Source organism: Daucus carota, chromosome 9 (assembly GCF_001625215.2).
Source record: "Daucus carota subsp. sativus chromosome 9, DH1 v3.0, whole genome shotgun sequence".
NCBI classification, from domain to species: domain Eukaryota; kingdom Viridiplantae; phylum Streptophyta; class Magnoliopsida; order Apiales; family Apiaceae; genus Daucus; species Daucus carota.
Genome location: NC_030389.2, coordinates 16267398 through 16273397, shown reverse-complemented (window position 1 = coordinate 16273397; position 6000 = coordinate 16267398). Strand labels below are relative to the sequence as shown.

Below are 6000 nucleotides of genomic sequence, written 5' to 3'. Positions count from 1 at the left end.
GGTTATTAACCGAATTGTTATTCGGTTCGGTTCGGTTATTAGAATTACAAATCCGGTTATAACCGAAATAACCGAATTATATATTTATTATTTTTAAATAATATATATAATATATATAAAATAGAAATCAGATTAGAATTAAACTTACCCAGAGCCTCAGACCTAGTTTCTCGTACACAAAACACAATACCTAATCCGCAGCCACCGCTCCGCCTCCGGCCCTCCGCGACTCCGCCTCCGGCCCTCCGCGACTCCGCCTCTCCCTCAGGCCTTATCCTGCAGCCGCCGACTTCAAGAATCAAAGATTCAAAGGTACCCAATCTAATTCGTATCTATATTTTCTAATATTCAAATAATCTAATCCGTATCTATATCTGATTACCTTCTTAAATCTGTTAATTTGATACCTAATATGTTCGATTCTTCTTCAGTCTCAACCCTAATTACACGCTCCAGTCTCTCCCCGGTCAGTACTCAGCAGTCACTTGCAGCCCTGTTGACTTCAAGAATCAAATCAAAGATTCAAAGGTATTAACTAATTTGTATCTAATATTCTAATCCGTATCTAATCGACTACTCTATATCTTCTGATTTGCCTACTTTGTGTTTAAATTTCATACCCAATCTGTTAGATTCAACTTTGTGGTTAATAGCCTTGTAATTTAACAATCACTTGTTGCTGCAGTTGGAGCTATGTCACAATCTCAACCATTGCAACCGGAGGTAGAGATGAAGGATTCCAACGATGCTAATGCCAATACTCAATCAAGCTCCATCACTTGTTCTGTTTTGTACTCCTTTCTGTGACTCTGTGTTGGAAATACTGATTATTATAGCAACATAGAGGCAGTTATATATCATATTAAACAAGCCAAGGCCAAGCAAGTTGAAACAAAACGTGAAGGTAAAATACATGCATGTCAGTGACTGTAAGACTAGAGGAAGGAAAGAAGTTGTACCAGTAGCCATAGCTTGAGCCAACAACATGTACAACAAGAAAACACAAGATCAGCTGAGTCGTCAGGCCTTATACGAAGACCTGACTGCTCTTGAAGAGAATATTGCCCCCACCTGCTGCACTGGGGATGCTCGCAACACCTCCTCCAGGATAAAACAGCACAGAACTTTGGTTAAGCAGCACCTCCAAAGCTCAACAGCGACTTGCTCCTCACTCGCCGGGAAACCACGAACTGACTAGTGTATGAGAGAGGGAGAGAGCAGAGAGGCAGTGAAGAAGAGAGAATGTAAGGTGTGTAGTGTGTAACAATCAGCTGCTTAGGCCTCTATTTATAGGAGAGGCTAAGTGTAACTGATACACCTCAATTTAATATCGAATAAAAACCGTCCATTTAATTAAATAAATCAAAAACGTATGATTTGTATTTAAATAAAATAATAACGGTTTTTATACATTAAAACCCACATTAAACCAGCCGTTTTGATATATATATAATTAATTTATATCAGTTACATGTCCAGATTCAGTGTATCTTGACTCGGCCCATAAGAATTGAATCCAGTCCAAGAGAGCCCAATAGAGACACTAACCCAGCCCAACTGATTAAATAATTTTAATTAAATTAAATCAAAACCGAAATAAAATCCCCGCCCAGGTCGCCTCGCGTACGCGAGACGCCGAGACATTCGCCCAAATCGCCCTTCGACCCGACCCGACCCGACCCGTGTCGTGACGTGACGTGCCGAGGCGAGGCGAGGCGAGGCGTGGCGGGGCGGGGCGGCGGCGGCGGCGCGCGTGGGCTCGTGAGAACACCACGCACCATAGCACACCTTAGTAGTTATGCACTACTCATGTGTGTTATACTATATAAAGCCAACACCCCCTTTATTTCTTTCTATGTGGGACAAACAATACATTCTCAAAACAAGCTCTTTCAAGCTACTAACTTCAACTTCATTTCTCTTATGGATTTCATTAAGAAAATTCTTAAACCCATACATGAAAGTTTAAGTCCCGATATCTAGAAACAACTTCCAATCATTAGATTATGGAATTAACAACAAGAACATAATAAAATTATGAACTTAATAACTCCATTTTCTAACACTCTGTCCCTATACTATGCTTACAAGTTACAATGCTCACAAAAAAAGGACTCTTGTTTTATGTATTATTTGATTTCTAGCAAGAAACATGGTGTTCTGTCAACTTTTATCAAAAAACAATAACTACTTTTTAGCTCCTTGAGAACAACTTTTAGTCTAAAAAATTCTTGAGTTCTGGTATATATCCTGAACTTTTGCTATTCTAACATTAATCCTGATAATTTTTGTTTTTGCTTGTTTTTTCTTGCTTTCAGATGGTGGCCTAACTACTGGCTACTGGTTGTGACTTTGAGTTGGCCGCATTGCAGATTCCACTATTCCAGAGTAGTCCAAGCACCTGCACCTGCTGTTGGATCAAATGGATTAAATTAAATTCTGTTTTTCAATTAAGAACTAGTACCTGCCACTGTCTTTTGATGTTGTAACTGAACAGAATATTTGGAATTTGTGTAAAACTAAATTCTTGATTGTTTTGCTAATTGCTAGAAGGCTTGAGTGTATTAATTTTTAATTGTTCTTTTGATTTTTCAATATATTGTTTTTTAAAAATCAAAAAGAAAAGAAAATTCGGTTATTTCATAACCGAAACCGAATTAACCGAATTATTTCGGTTCGGTTTCGGTTCGGTATAATAGCTAATTCGATTCGGTTCGGTTTAATAAAAAATCTGCATTTCAGTTTTCGGTTATTTCGGTTCGGTTCGGTTTTGAACCGAACCGACCGAATGCTCAGCCCTAGACGTTACGCAGGAATCTGAGATCATGCACCATGGATTATGGATTGCCCTGTTGAGTCTACCAAAATCACGCAATCAAAAAAAAAAAAGAAATATTTTTTAAATTTACTATATAACATGATGTCAAATAATTATAATTATGTACGTTTTCATTGTATTTTTATAAAAATTCTAATCAACACTGTAAATCTTAATTATCTGCATAACAAATACTTTAACAATATTTAATAAACTGATTAATGGATTCCTTTATTATACTCCCTCCGTCCCAAATTAATTGTCCTGTTTGACTTTTTTGTGATCAATTTGACCCAATTTTGACTGAAACTTGAAAATTATTCTTTTACAATATTACAAAAGTGAAAATAATATTTTAAAATAGATTTGATAATCTTTTCAATGATATATTTTTCATAATTTTATTCAGTTATCTAATATACTAATTTTTCAGTTAAAGTCGAGTAAAATTGACTATGAAAAAGTCAAACAAGACAGTTAATTTGGGGTGAGGGAGTAATACGTGAGTCTAGCAAGGTCTCCAGTTAACCAATCAAAAAGGAAGAATTATTTAGGATCAATCAGAAGCCATTCCTAAATTTTAGATCAATAATAATCCTTCTCCAACTTTCCTTCTATTAAATTTTAACTAGGGTGCAGTTAACCAATCAAAAAAGAGGAAGTGTTCCAAGACACCAATCAGAAATCAAGCCTAACTTTTAGACCGATAATATTCCTTATACAGCTTTTGTTGTATTAGAATTTAACTTGGCTCTCCGTTAACCAATTCGAGAGAAAGAAGCCACTCCTAAATTTTGAAAACAATAATATTTTTTCTCCAACTTTTTTTTATTAAATTTTAATCACGGTCTCAACTTAACCAATTAGGAAAAAATTATTTACGATCAATCAAAAACCACTCCTAAATTTGAGACAAATAATATTTGTCCTTTAACCAAAATATTAATTATGTATAACTTAACTATAAATTAACAAATAGATAACATGTTTTAAATTTTTTATAACCAGGATCTTTACTTAACCAATAAAAAAAATAATTATTTTGGGACAAATCAAAATCTGCTCCTAAATTTTAGCCCACTAATATTTTTCCTTTAACTTCTTTCTATTAAATTTTAACCAAAATACTAATTATACATAAATTAATTTTAAATTAACCATCTAAAGTTTTACTACAAATCACAGCGCATTTTCCTGGCCATTTACCGGAAATTATGCGCTGTGATTTGTTCGGATTCTTCCAATGCTGTGAAGCGCTTCCAGGAACTTAAGTCAAACAATTTCAGTACAAGAAGCCCAGTACTAGGAACAATTTTTCAAGCAGAGGGTTTAGCTAATATTTGGTCATGCAAAATCAGCAAGCTTTGGAATAGAGAGGGTGATTTACTAGCTAAACACGGTATTAAGAAAAATTGAATCGTTGAAGATTTTTTTTAATCTCTTTCTACTTTTCTACTTAGTAGGTTTATAGGGCGTTTATGAGCATTATTACCTATGAACGCCTTTACTGCATGGGTGTGTATTCCCAGAAGTCTTTTCTGGGAAATCTGTAAAAATTCGAACAGTAGCCGCCATTGGTTGTTGTGCGGGGGAGTTTTCTCATGCAAGCTCTGCCATCTCTCCTTGCCTAGGAAATTGAAACCCTAGCATGCGTTTGGTTGCTTCAGGGTATAAATGTGGTCTTACCCCCATGCAGTTTCATCACCTCTCATTCTCCTAATCCCTTCCTTTTCTTCTCTACAAGCATGGATATTCATTGTTTCCTCCCTCCCCTGGCGAAATGAAAGTGAATGTTCACAGGGCCACCCTTTCAGCCCCAGCTGCAAATGGGAATACTACAGGTTCGGGAGCTGTTATCCGCAGAGCCAACGGTGGTATGGCTAGCAGCATCTCTGGGACGAACCCCAACTTGTCCCCTGTTGAAAATCAGTTAGCTGCCATCCATATTGGCATGAAACGAGCTTATGAGGAAACATGCAAGAAAGTTATCGTCGAAACCGATAACCTCGAGGCTTTTGGAATGCTGAAGTTCCAGCATAACGGCATCTCCACCACAGCTCGCAATATCATCCAGCAGATCAAGATACTGAAGAAGGATAAGGTCTGGAAGTGCAAGATCAGGTATGTCTATCCAAGACGCAACCGCGTAGCCACATACCTAGCCTTGTTGGGGGCCGACCTCTTTGGGCGCCTCTTCCTGTCTTTTGAGCCCCTGGGAAGAGCTGCTGAACTGATTGATATGGATGTGGGTTTAGGGTTCCATGACCCCAGGTATCAAGAAGTGCAGATGAATGGAGATGAAATGGAACTGTTCGACCAAGCTCTGGATGAAGGATGGGGTGCTCCGAACGGTCCTGGACATGCAGCTCAGTTCATGAATTCAGCAGGACTCCATGGTATGCAGGTTGGTGTTGCGCAGGGTGAAATGGAGATTCACGACTTGATTTATGAGGATAAGTTGGCGGAGGATGAAGAAGGTGATGATCTGGTGGTGATGATGGGCTGATGAATTCTGCAGGGTTTATTAAGAATGGTGGTCGCGCTGTTTGGGTTGGTTCATCTTCCTATTGGTGTCTAGCTTGAGTCTTATGTTTAGTATTATGTCTTCCTAGTTTCTTTATGTCCAGTTGTTCTTGTTTAAGTTTGTCCTAGGTTATGTAGGTTAGGTGCTGTGGTGTTGTTTCTGTGTTGAAGTCCGAGCCTGGTTGTATTCCTCCCACTATAAGTAGAGGTTCAGTTTATTTCTAATATAGTCCCTTGCTGTTCAAAAGAAAAACCATTACATTTTCGAAACATCAAGTGGCAATTTTTGTTTTTTCTTCGGAACTGTCGAAGAAAAGGTGTGGCTTCATCTTAAGAAAAAGTCCGGAGCTTCATCATAAGAAAAAATGCCAAATATAAAGATCTTAAAATCAAGATTCACCAAAACAATAATCAACAAAAACTAACATTACAAATCAATCATCCAACAAAACCTCACAAAAAATAAATAACAGAAAGAAATTGAACATTTTAATAATATTCATTTAGCAAACCAATGAATGCAGTTTTTATTTTCTTCCGAACTGTTGAAGGCAAAGTTCTGACTTCATTCTAGGATAATTTCTCGAGCTTTATCTTAGGAAAAAGTGTCAACTACAAAAATCTAAAATTGAGATTCACCAAAAAATTAATCAACAAAA

At 37.1% G+C, this 6000-nt stretch overlaps 1 long non-coding RNA gene across 3 annotated transcripts; it reads left to right on the top strand.

The window, feature by feature from the left end:
* Positions 1 to 210: 210 nt before the first annotated feature.
* LOC135149364 (uncharacterized) lies at positions 211 to 2552 on the top strand. 3 transcript variants are annotated; one of them, XR_010287809.1, is made up of 4 exons: positions 211 to 312; positions 432 to 528; positions 686 to 781; positions 2319 to 2552. It is a non-coding gene; the product is annotated as an uncharacterized LOC135149364 (long non-coding RNA). The 3 variants fall into 3 exon arrangements; XR_010287808.1 differs by having other exon boundaries at positions 686 to 786; XR_010287807.1 differs by having other exon boundaries at positions 686 to 791.
* The last annotated feature ends 3448 nt before the right edge of the window (positions 2553 to 6000 follow it).